The sequence below is a fragment of the Halichoerus grypus genome, chromosome 9, assembly GCF_964656455.1.
Source record: "Halichoerus grypus chromosome 9, mHalGry1.hap1.1, whole genome shotgun sequence".
Lineage (NCBI taxonomy): Eukaryota > Metazoa > Chordata > Mammalia > Carnivora > Phocidae > Halichoerus > Halichoerus grypus.
Genome location: NC_135720.1, coordinates 60,609,399 through 60,629,184, shown reverse-complemented (window position 1 = coordinate 60,629,184; position 19,786 = coordinate 60,609,399). Strand labels below are relative to the sequence as shown.

The window sequence follows — 19,786 nt, the reverse complement described above, 5'->3', positions numbered from 1 at the left end:
TCGCATTTTGTTCTATAGCAATAATTCTCTCAGTTGTTTAGTCTTTAATTCTATATTTAAATAGATTGAAACACTATCAGTCCTTTTTATCACAGCTTCTCAATTCCCATGTTCTTTATTTTGATTTATCTCTTAATTAGTTAGAATTCATTTTCAAGCATTTTTTCATGAAGGATTCAAGAGTGCCATATTCCTTAAGTTCTTTCATGTTTAAGAATGTCTGTCTCTTGTCCTTTTTTCTGTTGATATCTTAGTTTTCTTTCATTCCTTAAAACTTTGTAGAAATAACTCCATCATCATCTGTCATTAAATGTTTTTATGAATAAGTCTGAGATCTGGCTCCTTTGTAAGCCATAGTAATTTGCTTTATCTACCTGTATATCTAAAAAATAATTTTTTTAATCCTTGAGTTCAATACCTTAACTTGGATATGTATCCATGTTGAGTATCCCATATCAAAATTCTTGAAATATGCAATCCAAATATTCATTTTTTTATGAAAGAGAAATGTATTATATTCATTCATTCAGTAATATTTATTAAAAATCTATGTGCCAGGGGTGCCTGGGTGGCTCAGATGGTTAAGCATCTGCCTTCAGCTCAGGCATGATCTCTGGGTCCTGGGATCGAGCCCCACATTAGGCTCCCTGCTCAGTGGGGAGTCTTCTTCTCCCTGTCCCTCTCCCCCTTCTCATGCTTGCTTGCTCTCTCTCTCCCTCTCTCTCAAGTGAATAAATAAAATCTTAAAAAAAAAAATCTATGTGGCAGACAGTAGCCTCTTGGATGTATCTGTACAAACCAAACCAAAAAACCCTGTGGAGCTTGTTGAGGGTAGGACTAGGTGGGGGAGAAGAAGTAAACAGGAAACATAATAAAGAGGCAAACTACACAATAACATAGTATCATAGAGGTGACAAGTGCTATGGGGAAAAGGGAGAACTAGAGTCGTCTAAGGAAAATTGGGGGCAGGGGGTGGGAGCCTAGAAAGGTCAAATTTTAGTTTTAAATAATGCAGTCATGGAAGGCCTCATGAGGTGATCTTGGAGCGATCAATTGAAGGAATGAGTTTGCAGATCTTCAGGGGAAGAGTCTTCGAGCCAGAGGGAACCACCAAGGCAAAGGTAAGAGCTCACCAGGTGCATGTGAGCAACAGTAAAGTGTAAGGAAGCCAGTGTGGCTGGAGTAGAAAGAGGGAAGCAAAATGTAATTTGTGCTAAGATCAGGGAGGTAATGGTAGGGCTAGATTTTCATGGTTTTTTGGCCATTGAAAGGCTTTTACTCTGAGTTTCATGATTTTAACCAAGGAATGGCAGAATCTAACATTTTAAAAGCATTACTTTGGCTATTTTGTTGAGAGCAGGATATAGGTGGAAAAGGATAAAAGCAAGGAGACCAATTAGAAAGCCATTGCAATAATTCAGGCAAGAGATTTTTATGATGTAGTTGTGCTTTTTCTTAGGTATCAGGGAAAAAATTCTGTGAAAAAGTTTAAATCTGTCATCTAAACCCAGAAATATATTTGATTTTTTTAACTGGTGCACATGTTCTGTTGCTAAAAATATAAAAATAATAATAATTTTTAAAAGATAGATGAAAAAGAGCCTCGCTGTGAAGCTTATTTTATGTGGGAAGCCATCCAGTGAGATAAATCAGATAACTTGAGTCAGCCCTACGCCAAAATCTCAAAGAGCACATGAAGATAAATTTAATGCCTCAAAGTACATAGTCACTCACTAGGTGCAGAGAATATTGGAAGAAATTTTTTCTTTTTCTTTTATTGTACTATAATAGTGGGAATCTTTCCTATAGGATTTTATCATCTCCAATCAAGTGTCAGCTATCATTTCTCCAGACTAAAGTCCTTTTCAATTCTTTCAGACTTCTTGGGCAAATACCATTGAGGTTAAAGGAATTTTCCTACATCTAGTTTGACCATTATGCTCAGAACTTGTTGTACATTCATCATTATTCGATCAGATATATCTGATCTGGTTGATTTACAAGACAATTTGACATAGGAATTTCCCTACCGTCTTCTTACTAAGACCACTGCTACCTCCTTTTGTCTGCTAAGACCACTGCTACCTCCCTCATCAAGGGATCCCATGACATAGAGTGGCTACTTAACCTAACTTCCTGGGCAAGCTGAAAGAAACCCGTGGTTCACAGAAAGATAAGACTGCCAAATTCATACTCTTCAATAGCTCAGTGGAAGAAACCTAAGATTCCTCCTCCCCAGAGGAGCAAGGAGTCACCAGGCTAGATGGAAATTTTAGAGGGTCCCAGTTTATCTATCCGCCATCAACCAATGCACACTCGCTTTGCCTAAAAAGTTACTCTAACTTACCTTCAAGGTCAAACATGTAGTTTCATTTCCACTGCCTTCTCCCACCTTCTCCCCTAAGACACAATTCAGTGCTACTTATTAATGTCTAAAGAAGTGAAAGAAATCATTTTTCTGTCACCAGAGGGAAAAAAAATGACACCTTTAAGAACCTAGTGGAGGTTTGGGGCGCCTGGGTGGCTCAGTCATTAAGCGTCTGCCTTCGGCTCAGGTCATGATCCCCTGGGATCGAGCCCTGCATCGGGCTCCCTGCTGGGTGGGAAGCCTGCTTCTCCTACTCCCCCTGCTTATGTTCCTGCTCTCGCTATCTCTCTCTTCTGTCAAATAAATAAATAAATAAATCTTAGGAAAAAAAAAAGAGCCTAGTGGAGGTACAATATTTAGTATCAGAGATTCTACTCTTGTTAAGTGACAAGTACAAAAAGTACAAATTTACTAGGGCAATTCAAGTGTTGGAGAGTTGGAATAATCACTAGAAAAAAGAAAGGACTGGAAAAATAGACACCCGTGAAACCAATGCCACCATTTTCCTTGAGGGGAAAATAGTTAAATTCCACCTGTTGGGGACAAACAAGAGCTATAGGCAGAAGTATTTTGGTAAGGTTGATCTAGAGATGCAGGCATCTAAGGTTTCTTCCAAATGTAGGTTTGAGATCAGATCATTTTAATTATAATAATATAAAGAAGGAGGAGAAGTAAGAAGAAAAGGAGAAGAAGAAGGGAACCTGCAACAGCTTATATTAGTAATCAATTTCCATATATTTTGAAAAAGAAAGTCAAGTTGACTCAGGTAGGGACTGGTATGTACCTCTTATATTCCTATATTACTCATCTTTAGGTAGTATAAGTATGGCAACAGATCTGATTTTCACCAGCCACTTGTTATGACTACACTCATTTCCTGAAGCACCTTATAGGGGACATTTCCACTCCCACGGCAGATACATCACTTTGTGGAGAGCCATGTTATTACCTACCTTCAGGCTGACCCACTGCCTGGGCTAAGAAAATGCTTAGATATTAGCTTTATCTAAATGGAATATAAAGATGATAGGGATACAAAATTAAAGCAACCAAGTATCATGGCTGCTACTCAATAATTTAACTCCTGGCTTAGTGTCCATGGAATGTGAGTTCTGATCTCGCCTCTAATCTTACCTTGCTGGGTGATTCCAGCATGGGATGTTTCCAGCTTCATTCACTTTCCTAGAAGCAATTTTCCAAGAAATCTGTGAAACAGATACAAAAATGAGAACCCACCACCGCTGCACACTCATACAATCATGAACTATTGACCACAAACACTTGTTTAAATGTAATTTATAAAATATAAACCTCTAATATATTGACAAATGTTATAAAGGGCCATTCTATGTCCAGTTTATTTTATATAGATGAAAAAATAAAATAAAACTTGAACTCTTCTCTGTAAATTAACTAAGCAGTCTAATGACACTTTCAGATCACTTAAATAAATGCAGTCCTGTCCTCAGACACTGAATAGTACCTCAGTAGCCTGAACTAGCCAGTGTCTCCCCTTAAATGTAAATTCCAACATGCCATATAATACACATTTGACCCCCTCTTTGCAAGTTTCTTCATACCAGTGAAATGGCATCCACTCATCACTGTCATCATTGTCTGAAAGCATTTGTTAAGCAAAGGGCCTAGATGGTGCTCTCCCAGGTCCTGTACAAAGTGAGGTAATATCCAATTTCCTGACCTCTGGAGGCCTTCAGACCAAGGCCAAGAATGCTAAAGCAGACAAATGTAAGGAGACTCAGCTAGCTGAATAAGCTTTAAAGCATTGCATGAATTAAGTGAATGGATAAATGTGTAACGTTTTACATAAGCAGAGGATAATTAAGTGAGAGAGAGGCAAGTAAGAGCCCCTGTGGTGTTCTGTGCATTTTGACCAAGTGGAGATGTCAGATGAGCAGGATGAGCAAACAAATAAAAAAATAACCAGATCTCACTTTTCAACGTTTTTACCAGCTTCCGTGTTATACAGCACATAGTAATTGACAAGCGGAAGGATGGTACAGAAATATAATCCATTCTTGAAAGAGAAGATAGAAGACTTTGGTTTTTAACTCAGTGAATCAATAAAGCCTTGTAAACTTATAAAATTGTGCAGAACATTTGATTTAAACTAGCCTACAGTAAAGAAAACCCTTAAAATGAGGCAGAGGGGTATGAGCTACTGAATTATACTAAGAAGCTAGTTTGAAAGGGACTTATTTAATGAAGCTTGTTTTAAATTGTCCATCTCTTGTAAGGATGTGTGCACTTCTTAGAGTCCTCCTGTGATCGGGTTTTGTTTTTGTGAACTTAGTGAATAGGATTTAAACTTCTTAGCTTTTTTTTTTTCAAAAACTACAAACGCAATCAGTTTGAGTAGAATCCATTCAATTGGCCTCTGCTTTCTGAATGCAAGAAAGAAGCTACTTTTCCTCCCCTTCGTTTCATTCCAGCTGAGCACAGTGCAGCAAACATCTCATGCTGAAATCAGTGCCTTTTTAAAACATCAAGGGGCTTGAAAGCTCCGAACCTGTTCAGAGGTGAAGTGGCTCCAAGAGATCAGCTCAGACGCACCCTATTTGCACTTCCCTCCGCTGTAAAGGATCTCAGTCCTTTATCCGCAGGCCTCATTATGAAAGTTCTCTCGCTATGAACGCCGGACCAGGGCAGGTCTGCTCTTTGGTATTGTAGTGGCACTCTCTGTTTCGCTCACTGTAAAGAATCCTGGCCATTGGCTAAGGTCTACTGTGAGATCAAGAGAAACCAGGTTCTCTACAGTTGAGGAAGGGAGTTAATTGATCTGCCCTCCCCAAGTACCCTTCACAATCCTGCCTGCATTCATAGCAGCACCGGCTTCTTTCTTTTCTCTCCAAGGGTTATAACTATTGCGGAGGAAGGCAGGGTCCTACCTCTGTAGAACCGCCGAGATGAGTTCAGAGAGCAGGAGAGTGAAAATCTCCCAGCCACTTTTTTCACCTCTCACAAAGCAGAAATTGCAGAATCCTGAACATCCTTCTGTAGGAAGCCAAAGTCTTTAAGTTTTGGTTTCTCCCCTTCTCAACAGATAGAGTTAGTTCTTAAACCAGCAGCTTCTCAGGATAAAAGAATAAAGGAAAAACATCCACGTATAGTGTTGAAACATACCTTGCAATTAACTGCGACCCAAGTCAAGTGTGGGCTAACTGGTTAACTTCCTAAGGAGATGCATCGCTGTTCTTATTCTTCTGCAAAGAAGCCTTGGTCCTGGGTATTTTACTCTTTTCTCATGCAGGTTTCAGGGCAGTGACAGGATCATTCCAGCTCTGGATGAGGATGTAATATGGGAATTCCTAGAGAAAAATGCCTGATTCTTATAGGTTCGCTTAGTGGATGTTTTGGGGGGCGTCCCCAAATCTCTATCAGTTGTTCAGCTTCCTATGGAAGGAGCCACAGTAATTCTTGCAGGTAACTAAAGTACATTTTCTGTTCATGACTGCCTGAGAAGGCAACTCCTTTTCCACCCCCGTACCTAAATCTCACAATAGTCTCTGGCCCGTTAGGGTTTGTGTGGGCAGGATCTTCCACCCAGATTTTGGGTTTGGCTAATCATTGATAATGATGCTACTTCCCACTAAACTCTATAGGCACAAATTAGCATTGTTTTAAATCATCTCAGGAATTTTCATTCTGAAATGTACTTGGTTTTTTCACTATCATCTTTATACAGCTTCAATTTAACCCAACTCTATGAGAGCCAAAGCTAATTTCGCTGAAACTCTAAAGAAGAAGCCCCCTTAAGCATTTACGGGGTAACTCTTATAAGCAGATATTTAAGGACTATCAAAGATTTCAAATATAAGGTTCTTGTCCCTTTGCTCAATATGGAAATTTTGCTTATTTTAAGATTAGCATTAGTGTTTTGTTTCAAATACCCAAGACAATGAGTGGATTTTGTCTTTCGGGGAGAAAAGGAGACATTGTGAATGTTCAAGGATTAGACCTAATGTACTCTGAGGAATCACCAATGCCAGGCTTCCAGAAGGCTCTTTATCTGAATGCATATTATCTCTCCACAAATAAGTGGCTTATCTTTTACTTCATCACATATTTAATATCAAATATTAAATGTTTTCACTGCAAGTGGATTTCTGCATTTAGAGGTAGGAAAATGCCCTTGATATGTTATGGGAGTTGACAGTTTATGTATGCTGAAAAAGAAATTAGGAGATCAGGGTTCTGTTCACAGTGAAGTGGGCATTTAGGAGCAGGGATAGTCATATTTTGTATTTCTATCAAGTCTATTTCCTTTTTCCCCTGAAGTAAATGGAACATAATTTTCAAAACTGGATATAAGAGGGAAATGTTCTGGATTTGTCTTACAGTTTTAAAGTGAAAAATTAGTCACTGTGGTGTAGCAAGGAGGTACTTGATATTGATAGGCCGGAGCCAAACAGCATGGACATCATCATTCCCTTTGGTAGCTAAGGATGCAGTCCAAGATCTAATTCAAGCCCTTACAATGTCCAAATGCCTGCCAAATTGAATTGCACGCTGCATTCTTATAACTAACAAGTTTCTCAGATGGTGCTCTATGACAAACGGCCTTGGGTTCAGTAAAATTTTAAAAAGATACTTTCTTCATTTATTACCCCCAACACTCGAACCTCTTCATCTCCGGCTAAGAGGTCTTGAGTTAGTGTGTTAAGAAAAATATGCAACACTTCTCTGCGCATCTCTGTGTTTTGGCATGCAGCCAACACTGACTTGTCACCTGGCATCGCATAAGCTTGGGTCAGAGCACCCAGGAGTCAGGAGGAAAGGAGGCCAGCTCCTCACACATCTGGTACTTGAACTAAAAGGGCCCCCTTTTGTGTGAATTAGGTAATTGGGACAAGTGCTAGAGACGGCTCTCCTGTAGGCTCCTTCAAATGGACTTTCCTAAAATATTTCTAGCAGGGAGAAACTGGTACAGAGAGAGCAGACTTAGGAAAATTCATATTTGTTATCCACTCATTGCTTCAACCAATTTATTGGACCCCTACCTACTTAGTTCCAGCCACTGTGCTAGGCCCTGGGTAGGTAATTTTAAACAAATAAGACAAGGTCCATGCTCTCCTGTAGTTTATAATTTAGTAAGTGGACAAATAAATACACAATTAAATATACGCTATAATTTCAAAATGTGGCCAGTGATAAAAGAAAAGAATCAGGTGCCATGAAGGGCCTGCAGGGCAGACCTGATTTAGACTCAAGGATGGGAGAAGGCCATGGTGGGGGGGATAGCTACTTTAGTTAACAAAGAGTTAGGGTCTTCCCTCATAGCCACTTTGTAATTTTGCTTCAAGACTATAGTATCTGTGGGGCGCCTGGGTGGCTCAGTTGGTTAAGCGACTGCCTTCAGCTCAGGTCATGATCCTGGAGTCCCAGGATCGAGTCCCGCATCGGGCTCCCTGCTCAGCGGGGAGTCTGCTTCTCCCTCTGGCCCTCCCCCTCTCATGTGCTCTCTCTCTCTCTCTCTCTCAAATAAATAAATAAAATCTTAAAAAAAAAAAAAATAAATAAAAAATAAATAAAAACATTTAAAAAAAAAAAAAAGACTATAGTATCTGTAACATTTAAATAACCCAACATTGCCTGCCTCTCCAACTTTATGTCCTTCTCAACTTGCCTTAGTGCCCACCCTTAGAAACACTGAATTTCCTGCCCCTCAGAATGCTTTGTCAAGCCTCAGCTGCCTAACATCTGCCAGCCCCTCTTACTATGTCTTCCCTCCTTCTTCACTCTGATGACTCCTCCTCCTCTTCTATCACTCACCTGGGATAAGATTGCTTCTAGGAAATCTCTGGTTCTTTTCTCTTCCCCATGCAGGGTCTCCATGGGACTCAGTTCCAGAGGGCACGTTCCCATTTTTATTTCTGCATGTCACAGTGGTTGAATATCAGCAATTTCATATGGTTCAACCCATAAGCTTATGGGAATGGCCCAGCTATGCAGTGCCTCTGCTCATACAGACTATCACGTGCATGCAATTTCTGAAGTTGTGCAATATGGTAGCTCGGCTCACCACATGGCCCTGCCCTGTGCTCTAGTAGTACACCATACTCACCTCTAAACTTCACTTTACCATTTGGAATAAAATGATCTGCTCCTGATTTTTCTATCCTCCTCAATAGTTTCATTTTGTATCCTTAACAATTAGCCCAGGACATTTTTTATAACACTAAGAGCAACTAACATTTATTGCGCCTTTACCAGTACCAGATACTTTAAATGCCTCAAATTCTCACAACAATGTTGACAGATAAATAATATTATCCAATGTTTACAATTGAGAAACTTAGACTTAAAAGTTAAGTAACTTATAGACTAAAAGATGGTAGGGTTCAGATTTGAGTGACAGGCTCTCTGATTCTAGAACCCATATTCTTTAAACCATGCCATGCTTGGTTTCACTTTTTCACTTATTCTTTCTTTCTTTCTTTCTTTCTTTCTTTCTTTCTTTCTTTCTTTCTTTCTTTCTTTCTTTCTTTCTTTCATTCAACAAGTGTGTGTGTACATACACACACAAGCGCACACACACACACACACACAGAGCAGTAGGCCTTATATTACTGTCATGAGTATGCTGGTCGATGACAAAACCTGACTTGACTTCAAGGAGCTTTCAGTCCAGCAGGAAAAGCAGATGCTGAACAATCAATTCCAAGGGAGATAAACTGGGATAAACGTTTATTGAAGTGAGCTGAATAGTACAGAAGATAAATATACAGGTATATTATGATAGCTATCCCTCAAAAAAGAAACGTGTTTATGTTGTTTCATTTTCAAATGTTAAAAATATTCCCTGTATCCCTCATACCACTACCTACTTTGTTTCAGAATAATTAGGTTGTAGCCTAGATATAATAAGTATCTGGTCATGATGGAGGCCGGCTCTACCACAAGCACTTCCCAGGAGCAACCTGATGGTTTCTTTTTAGCCTTTAGCTATTTGCAGTTGGGTAGCTGCCACCTGCCACAGAAAATAGATATGACCAATCCTGAAAAGAATTCCTGCAATTGGGCAATTGTAAGTAACAGACCTTAAGATGTGCCTGTGACTCAGTCGCAGAGAGAACCCCCTCCCCTCATATGGGGAATCGGCTGACCAAATTGGTGGTAATGAAGCACCTGGTCAAAACCATCCTGTCAAAACTTGGGACTCAGGCTGAAACTTTAAGAATATTGGTGGGGAAAAAATGTAGAGAGCATAATTATTTATGGAGATAAATGGTGAATAAGATCGAAGAAATACCGTATAACCTAAAACAAAGCACGACTGAGAATGTCACTAGTTCAGAGATGTCGATTCACCAATTTTAATTGTACCTCTGCTCCTACTAATGTTCCTAGAATGCGTATGTGGTTTTTTTGTTTTCTTTGTTTTCCCTCAGTTCTCAGTCAACAGGCTGTGAAGACTGACTGGCCCCGAGAGAAATACGAGAATTTCATACAGGGTAGTTCCTTACAGAATGAAACCATCAGAGAACAAGCAGGAATTTCAGAAGCAGAGAATCTAGAATCAGAAGAGACCTTTGAAATCCTCTGCCCCAGATCCCCAAACAGTACAGGAAAGCCCTTCTCAAAGATTTCTGTCCCATCCCAGACTTGTGTTAAATACTTCCACAGAGCCCTCATTAGCACACTGTAACTCCTATTCTGGAAAGTTCTTTATGTGGAGGCAAAACATGCCTCCCATGACCTCAAAAAATCGCATCCCTTTCTGTCTTCAGAACAGTATAATCCTTATCTCATATAGCAGTTCCTTGTTTATGTACTTTCTACATCTTTTCTTTAGGACTTAAGTATCTTCAGTGTAGGTTTTTCTGAAATGGCTTAGAGCCGTCAGACAGAACTTCATTGAGAATATGGATCCTGAGGGAGGGCACTGGGTAAGCAGAGAGGAATGGGTCTCAAACACTGCTCCACAAGGAACAAGGATTCAAATATTCATTAGTTGATATGGATGATATCCTGTGGCACGGTTAATACGTGGCTCTATTCAACAATAGCAGAGTTAATGCAGTTACCTGGCAGCAAAGCATTTCCAAAAAAGCCAGCCTTTCTTCTCATTGACTATTGATGACTGCAGCCCAGGGGAAAGTGGTACATTCATAAACATCAATCAGGGCAGGAAAGGCGCCTTGGAGTCTCTTTGAAAAGAGATAATGTATATGAAAGCTCTTTGTCAACTGTAAAGCAGTATACAAATGTAAAGAATTTTTATCATTGTTTTAAAAGGAAGTTGGAATAGAATTACTGTTGTTTGTTCTAAAGTTTGCTGTGTGGCCTATTTAATAGATACCTAACAGGAGAACTTTGCCTTCCTTTTCATTTTCTCTGAGTAGATATTCAACAAAATTATTTTTAAATAGTGAGTCTCAGACTTGTTGTTTTTCTGTATAGGCTACACTCTGTTTCCAAATTTTTAAAGGCAATTTTTCTTTGGTATTTCATCAATGCACATTTTATTCTGAAATGACAGATTACAAAGACAGTTACCTAGGACTATGAGATGTAATTCATCTGAATTAATATGAGTCCCATTAAAAGATAAACAGAGGCATATTAAAATTTTTAAGATTTTTTTTGAGCAAAAATCAATTTGAATTGGGCAGCTTCTAATCTAGCAAATAGAGAGGACCTACAAAAAGCTATACAAAATGAAAGAATTTTATTGATAGAAGGAAATGGGAACAAGGAAGGTATACTATGCAAAAAAGCGGGTTGATTATTGCCAAGGTTACTTTCCTTCAGGGGATGGCAGGGGTTTATCAGGCAGATTACCTAAGTACTGCTGATCAGGCAATTTCTGATTGACTGGTTTAGATTCCATTTCTGGGACAGCCGAACTCTAACTTAGTCTTGGTATGGTGATACGGGGTTTAGTACAAATGACTCCATTTTGGACTCATTGACTTCTTTTTTTTTTTTTTTTTTTTTTTTTTTTTAAAGATTTTATTTATTTATTTGACAGAGAGAGATACAGCAAGAGAGGGAACACAAGCAGGGGGAGTGGGAGAGGGAGAAGCAGGTTCCCCGCAGAGCAGGGAGCCCGATGTGGGACTCGATCCCAGGACCCTGGGATCATGACCTGAGCCGAAGGCAGACGCTTAACCGACTGAGCCACCCAGGCGCCCCTCATTGACTTCTTTTTAATAACCCTAATCCTGCTAAAGACAGGGATCTACTATTTTTATCTTTTTTAAATATTTTATTTATTTATTTGATAAAGAGAGAGATAGTGAGAGCAGGAACAGAAGCAGGGGGAGTGGGAGAGGGAGAAGCAGGCTTCCCGCCGAGCAGGGAGCCCGATGTAGGGCTTGATCCCAGGACCCTGGGATCATGACCTGAGCCGAAGGCAGACGCTTAACGGCTGAGCCACCCAGGCACCCCTCTACTATTTTTAGAGTAGCTGTTATGTGCTGGAAATTGTTAGGACTTGTATGTATATTATCTCAATTAACTCTCACAACCACCCTAACCTGATTTACAGATGAGATTTAAAACTTTCCTGAGGTTACAAAGCTAATTGGCAGAACTCAGAATTCAAACCCAGTTGTCTCACACCAAAATATTTTGCTTCCATATATCTAAAGAAGCTCTATTTGAAAAGTAAAGATGAAAGCCCCATTATCATTCCCACAATGGTTTTCATATACTTCCACCAAAACAATGGATTTTATAAGTACTTTATGAATGTCTTTCTAGGTGACAAAACACTGCCTGCTATTATCTAACCTTTTACCCACTTAATTAGATCACATTTTATACTAGAGAAACTTAAAACTTTAGAAGTCCTTCTTACCATTTTGTCATTGGTAATCTTAGTAGTTGCCTTTTTTCTTTTTTAATCAAAATAAAAAATTCTGAAACTATCATACTTATCAAAAGGATTAAGGATTACTTACAAAAATTGAGGAAACATTTTTTAAACCTTTGAAAATGTATCCATAGCACATTCTCTTTGAAGCTATGAGGTTGGACTACTGCTTCCAGGAAGAGGGAGTAGACATACTTTTCTCTGTTCCTCCCACTAAGTACAGTTAAAAACCCTGGAAGATTTATATAAAACAAACATAAGAAGACAGAACTGCTAGCAGTCTCAGGACCATGTCAGGGGCTCACTGGGTTTTCATTTTGCCTCATATGTCTGAGTGTGAAGAACCCAGCAATCTGGAAATATCAACAAGTGCAGACAGAAAGAAACCACCAAAAAAAATACTTGATCTTTCTATGCAAAGGCCCAGGAAAGGGGCAGCTTAGCAAGACAGAAAGCATTTAGACAATAAGTGCTCTGCTCCAGCCCAACATCAGAGAGAAAATTGTGACTCTACTCCCATCCTCACTAGTAAAGGCCCAGTAAGGAACCTAGACATGCACCTTCACCAGGTCATAATGAAACTCTGCTCATGGTATTAGTGAAAACCATGTGATGAGTCTGGAAATTCTATCAAAAAATTTTAGCCAGTACAATAAACCTTCCCCCAATTTTATAAAAGGCATACACTTCCAAAAAAGGAAGAAATATGGAGGAGGAGCAAGATGGCAGAGGAGTAGGAGACCTAAATTTGGTCTAGTCCCAGGAATTCAGCTAGATAGGTATCAAACCATTCTGAACACCTATGAACTCAACAGAAGAGTGAAGAAAAGAATAGCAGCAACTCTCTGAACAGAAAAGCGACCACTTTCTGGAAAGTAGGATATGTGGAGAAGTGAATCCAAGGTGATATTTGGGAAGATAGACCTCGGGGGGAGGGAGCCTCCGTCAGCCAGCTACTGGCAAGTGATAGAGCAGCAGAATGCAAAATTGGAACTTTTAGAAGTCTGTTCCACTGAGGGACATCACTCCAGTGGCTAAGTGGGGGTGGAACCCTCACTGGGACAGTGTGGTCTCAGGACGCTCGGGGTTACAGAAAGACCGGGGGTGCCTGAGTGTGGCAGAGCTCTCATGTATCAGAGCGGGGAAGCTGGCTGCAAAGATGGAAGAACAAATATTGTGAAAATGTCAATGCTACCTAGACCAGTCAACACATTTAAAGCAATCCCTATCAAAATACCATCCACGTTTTTCAAAGAAATGGAGCAAATAATCCTAAAATTTGTATGGAACCAGAGAAGACCCTGAATAGCCAGAGGAATGTTGAAAAAGAAAAGCAAAGCTGGTGGCATCATAATTCTGGACTTCAAGCTCTATTACAAAGCTGTCATCATCAAGACAGTATGGTACTGGCACAAAAACAGACACATAGATCAATGGAACAGAATTGAGAGCCCAGAAATGGACCCTTAACTCTATGGTCAACTAATCTTCGACAAAGCAGGAAAGGATGTCCAATGGAAAAAAGACAGTCTCTTCAACAAATGTTGTTGGGAAAATTGGACAGCCACATGCAGAAGAATGAAACTGGACCATTCCTTACACCACACACAAAAATAGACTCAAAATGGATGAAAGGCCTAAATGTGAGACAAGAATCCATCAAAATCCTTGAGGCGAACACAGGCAGCAACCTCTTCGACCTCAGCCGCAACAACTTCTTCCTAGACACATCGCCAAAGGCAAGGGAAGTAAGGGCAAAAATGAACTATTGAGACTTCATTAAGATAAAAAGCTTTTGCACAGCAAAAGAAACAGTCAACAAAACCAAAAGACAACCGACAGAATGGGAGAAGATATTTGCAAATGACATATCAGATAAAGAGCTAGTATCCAAAATCTATAAAGAATTTATCAAACTCAACACCCAAAGAACAAATAATTCAATCAAGAAATGGGCAGAAGACATGAACAGACATTTCTGCAAAGAAGACATCCAAATGGTCAACAGACATATGAAAAAGTGTTCAATATCACTCAGCATCAGGGAAATCCAAATCAAAACCTCAATGAGATACCACCTCACACCAGTCAGGATGGCTAAAATTAACAAGTCAAGAAATGACAGATGTTGGCAAGGATGTGGAGAAAGGGGACCCTCCTACACTGTTGGTGGGAATGCAAGCTTGTACAGCCACTCTGGAAAACAGTATGGAGGTTCCTCAAAAAGTTGAAAATAGAGCTACCCTACAACTCAGAAATTGCACTACTGGGTCTTTACCCCAAAGATACAAATGTAGTGATTCGAAACACCCCAATGTTTATAGCAGCAATGTCCATAACAGCCAAACTATGGAAAGAGGCAAGATGTCCATCAATGGATGAATGGATAAAGAAAATGTGTTATATATATATATATATATATATATATATATACACACAATGGAATATTATGCAGGTATCAAAAAAAAAAAAGAAATCTTGCCATTTGCTACGACGTGGATAGAACTAGAGGGTATTATGCTAAGTGAAATAAGTCAATCAGAGGAAAGACATGTATCATATGATCTCACTGATATGAGGAATTCTTAATCTCAGGAAACAAACTGAGGGTTGCTGGAGTGGTGGGGGTTGGAAGGGATGGGGTGGCTGAGTGATAGACACTGGGGAGAGTATGTGCTATGGTGAGCACTGTGAGCTACGTTAAGACTGATGAATCACAGACCTGTACCTCTGAAACAAATAATACATTATATGTTTAAAAAAAAAGAAGAAGAAGAAGAAGAAAATAACAGGAAGGGAAAAACGAAGAGGGGGAAATTGGAGGGGGAGACGAACCATGAAAGACTATAGATGCTGAGAAGACGCTGAGAGGGTTTTAGAGGGGAGGAGGTTGAGGGGATAGGTTAGCTCAGTGATGGGTATTAAGGACGGCACGTATTGAATGGAGCCTCGTTGTTATATGTAAACAATGAATCATGGAACAATACATCAAAAACTAATGATGTAATGTATGGTGACTAACATAACATAATAAAATAAAATTAAAAAAAAAAAGAAAGAACAAACTGAGGGTTGCTGGAGTGGGGGATGGGGTGGGAGGGATGGGGTGACTGGGTGATGGACACTGGGGAGGGTATGTGCTCTGGTAAGCGCTGTGAATTGTGCAAGACTGTTGAATCTCAGATCTGTACCTCTGAAACAAAGAATGCAATATATGTTAAGAAAGAAAAAAAGAAGAAGAAGAACGTAGCAGGAGGGGAAGAATGAAGGGGGGAAATCGGAGGGGGAGAAGAACCATGAGAGACGATGGACTCTGAAAAACAAACTGAGGGTTCTAGAGGGGAGGGGGGTGGGAGGATGGGTTAGCCTGGTGATGGGTATTGAGGAGGGCACGTTCTGCATGGAGCACTGGGTGTTATCCACAAACAATGAATCATGGAACACTATATCTAAAACTAATGATGTAATGTATGGGGATTAACATAACAATAAAAAATTAAAAAAAAAGAAAGGAAGAAATACAACTCTCCCTACTTGTAGATTACGTGATTATCTATGTAGGAAACTCCAAGGAATCCAGGAATCTACTAAATAACAAAACAAAACAAAAAACTCCCAGAATTAATAAATGAGTTCAACAAGGCTGCAAGATATAAGATAAACATATAAAAATCAATTATATTTCTATACACTATAACATGGACGCCAAAATTTAAAATATAATGCCATTTTCAATCACTCAAATAATGAAGTACTTAGTTATAAATCCAACAAAGCATGTACAGGACTCGTGTGCTAAGAATTACCACATGCTGATGAAGGACATCAAAGAAAATCTAAACAAATGGAGAGGCATACCACATTCATGGCTTAGAAGATGTAATAGAGTAAGATGCTAATTCTCCCCAAATTGTATACAGATTTAATTCACTTCCTATCAGAATCCCAGGAAGATTTTTTTTTAGATCTAGACAAGATTATTCTAAAATTTTACATGGAAAAGCAAAGAAACCAGGGTAGCTAAAGGAATTTGAAAAATAATAAAGTAGGAAGAATCCATATACCTAGTTTCAAGACTCATTACATGGCTACAGTAATCAAGACAGTGGTATTGGCAAAGGGATAGACACATAGATCAATAGAAAACCCAGAAACAGACCCCCCAAAATAGGCATAATAGATTTTTGACAAAGATTCAATGGAGGAAAGATAGTCTTTTCAACAAATGGTGATGAAGTAATTGAGCAGCTATCGGCGAAAAAAAAAAAAGTGAACCTCAAACTAAATCTCACACCTTATATTAAAATTAACTCAAAATGGATGATGGATTTAAATATAAAACATAAATCTGTAAAATTTCTATTAAAAATGGGAGGAAAATCTTCAGAATATAGGGCCAGGCAAAAGGTTATTAGACTTGATTAAAAAAAAAAAACTTGATTAAAAAAACCCACAAACCATAAAAGGGAAAATTGATGAATCAGACTTCATCAAAATTAAGAACTTTTCTTCAAAGACCCTGCTAAGAAGATAAGAAGACAAACTACAGACTGAGAAAAATATTTCTAAACCACCTATCCAAGAAAGGACTAGTAGCTACAATATATAAAGAACTCTCGAAACTCAACAGCAATAAAACAAATAATCCAATTTGAAAATTGGCAGAAAACATGAAGAGATATTTCACTGAAGAGAGTACAGAGATGGCAAATAAGCACATGAAAAGATGTTCAACAATATTACCCATTATGGAAATGTAAGTTAAAACCACATGAAATAGCTCTACCTATCTATAAAAGTGGCTAAAATAAAAAATATTGGCAATAGTAAATGTTGACAAGAATGCAGGGGAACTGGATCTCATACATGGCCGGCAGGAATATAAAATGGTACAGACATTCTATAAAATAATTTGGTGACAGAAAAATGGTTGTGGCTAGTAGAGCTACATGAAGGATTGTTACAGTGATGGAACTAAATCTTATTTTAATTTAAATTTAATTAGCCAACATATAGCACATCATTATTTGCAGATGTAGAGATAGAACTAAATCTTAACTGTATCTTACTATATCAATGTCAGTATCATGGTTGTGATATTACACTAATTTTGCTAGATATTACCATATGGGGAAAGTGATTAAAGAATACACACACATACACACACACACACACAAACAGGATCTCTGTGCTATTTCTTACAACTTTGTGTGAGTTTACAATTATCTCAAAATAAAAAGTTTTAATTAAAAAGTGGCACAAGATCATGTCATATTTTGGACTTTATATTGATATTGATAGAAATATAGCTGGAATATTTCAATTCTCAGGTTGGCTTTAAAAGACATACAGCCTTGTCAGCCTGGAATATAATGGATAGATAACTATGAGTCAGAAGATGAGACGTTTATATCAGTAACAGAAATAAAATGTTGTCATTAAAAATATATAGTTTTATTTAACCAACATTTATTAAAAGCCATGTGCCTATGAGCAGTTAAAGATGAACATGTCACAGCCCCTGGCTACTAAAAAGTAAGTGCCTAGTGGTGAACAAAGAATATATCGAGGCAAAGAGACTGCACGTGTAACTTGAAGAATGCAAGGATCATTAGCAATGTGCCATAACAGCTAGCATTTATTGAGCATTTACTTTGTAGGAAGTATTATGCCACCATCTTTCATTCATTCTATCATTTAATCCTCAAAACAACCCAGCAAGTTAATTTTATTACCCAGTTTTGTAGATAGTGAAACAGAAGCCATAGAGGTTATGTGGCTCATCCAGCAAATGAGTGAAATACTCATTCAAACCCGGCTCTGACCGCAGAGAAGCCTGTGCACTTAACCACAAGGCCATCCTGCCCCTCACAGAAGTCTGCAGCAGCATGTACCACATGGGACAGACAAGCACAAGTCCACCCCCATCGCTTGAGGGTTGGGAGGATGGGAAAGGATCAGAAAAAATTTAAAGAGGAAGTGCAATTTAATTTGGGTCCTGAAGGGTGAGTAGGAGTTTAGATGAAAGAATAGATAAGGGCCTCCAGGCCTAAAGAATCAATATGTACAAGCCATCTATTTCATGAAGGAAAGAGTAAAGTGCTAAGAAAAAAGAAAGGAAACTGCTCAAAGTCAGGGCCTATTATGAGTCGACTTGTGTTCCCCCCAAAATTCATGTATCAGAATGTGACCTTATTTGGAAACTAGGATGTTGCAGATGTAATTGGTTAAGATGAAGCCATTCGGGTGGGCCCTAATCCAATACTACTGTGTCCTTATATGAAGGGGAAATTTAGACAAAGAGATAGGCATGCACACAGGGAGAACATTGGGTGAACGTGAAGGCAGAAATCAGATGATGCGTGTACAAGCTATGGAACACCAAAGACAGCCAGCAAACCACCAGAAGCCAGGAGCGAAGCATGGAACAGATTCTCAGCCTCGGTTGGCTCAGAGGGAGCCAACTGTGTTGACACCTTACCTCAGACATCCAGCTTCTAGAACCGCGAGACAGTGAATTTCTGTCATTGAAGCCACCTTGCTTTTGATATTTGTTATGGGAATCCTAGCAAACTAATACAGGCCCAAGGATCTGGATCCCCCTAAATTATGGAAAGAGTGAAGGGTGTGGTCCAGAGAAGTGATATGCTAGATCAATTAGCACCAGCCGGAGAGAACTGTGTTAAATTTTCAGGTATTTTGCAAGCCAAGGATAAAGCCATTATTCAAAACAAAATTGTATGAACTTATAATTAAGGAAGCTATATAAAAGAGAGATAATCAATACTTAAAATTCATCACTAACTAATAATGTTACATTTTACTAGAATCCATGCTTTTGAGGCTGCTTACATATCTGTCTGAGGGAAAATTGTAGAATGATGTGCTACTGCATGTCTCTGCCCAATTCCATGATCAGGGACATCACGTTGATAGTTTGGAATCAGCCCTGGGGGGATAATTCCCACCATGAAAATCAGAAAATGCTACAAACTAGGACTTTGATCCCCTAGGGAGCTGATTATTACACATCAACCAACCCACCACTTGGTCCAGAGATATTGGTGGCTTATCCAGTACCACACTGGCTTCCTTTTGTTGACTCCAGAAATGTCTTTCTAGTCCCTCTCAGTGCCTGTTCTTCTGAAACCTCTGCCTCTCTCTGACCACTGGATGCCTGGCTTCAGTTCCCAGCTTCTCCCAGCAAAGTCAGCTGTGCCCTGGGTGAGCCCCACTGCATTCTTCTTGAATAGTATGAATGAATGGATGTATGGGTGGATGTGAATAAATCAATGAATAAAGGCTTTGAAGATTATTTTCAAACTATGATCATGTCACTGTTTAACTTCTACAACATATAAGGAGGTGGAAAGGACACTATTTATGACTTATAAGTCCACTTTGCTCCCGGGATTCTGAATGTAACTCCTCTGTACCCCAAATTGCCTTCCGGTTAAAAGAGGCTCTAATCCCCCCCTCCTCACTAGCCCCTTAGGATATTGTGAAGCTTAATCTTCATGAAGGCACTTTGGAAATAAGTGTTGTTATACAAACATATGGCAGTATTAGTTATTATAGTA

General features: G+C 39.1%; 1 long non-coding RNA gene across 5 annotated transcripts in view; it reads right to left on the bottom strand.

Moving 5' to 3' along the window:
- The window catches only part of LOC118538888 (uncharacterized), a 138,278-nt gene that overhangs the window by 30,708 nt on the left and 87,784 nt on the right, over positions 1-19,786 (bottom strand). For 4 of the 5 annotated variants that reach the window (XR_013441173.1, XR_013441172.1, XR_013441175.1 and 1 more), the window contains one exon: positions 3,503-3,573. This is a non-coding gene — a long non-coding RNA (uncharacterized LOC118538888). Of the gene's footprint in view, positions 1-3,502; positions 3,574-10,413; positions 10,537-19,786 lie in introns of all 5 variants that reach the window. The other variant, XR_013441176.1, reaches the window with a different exon arrangement.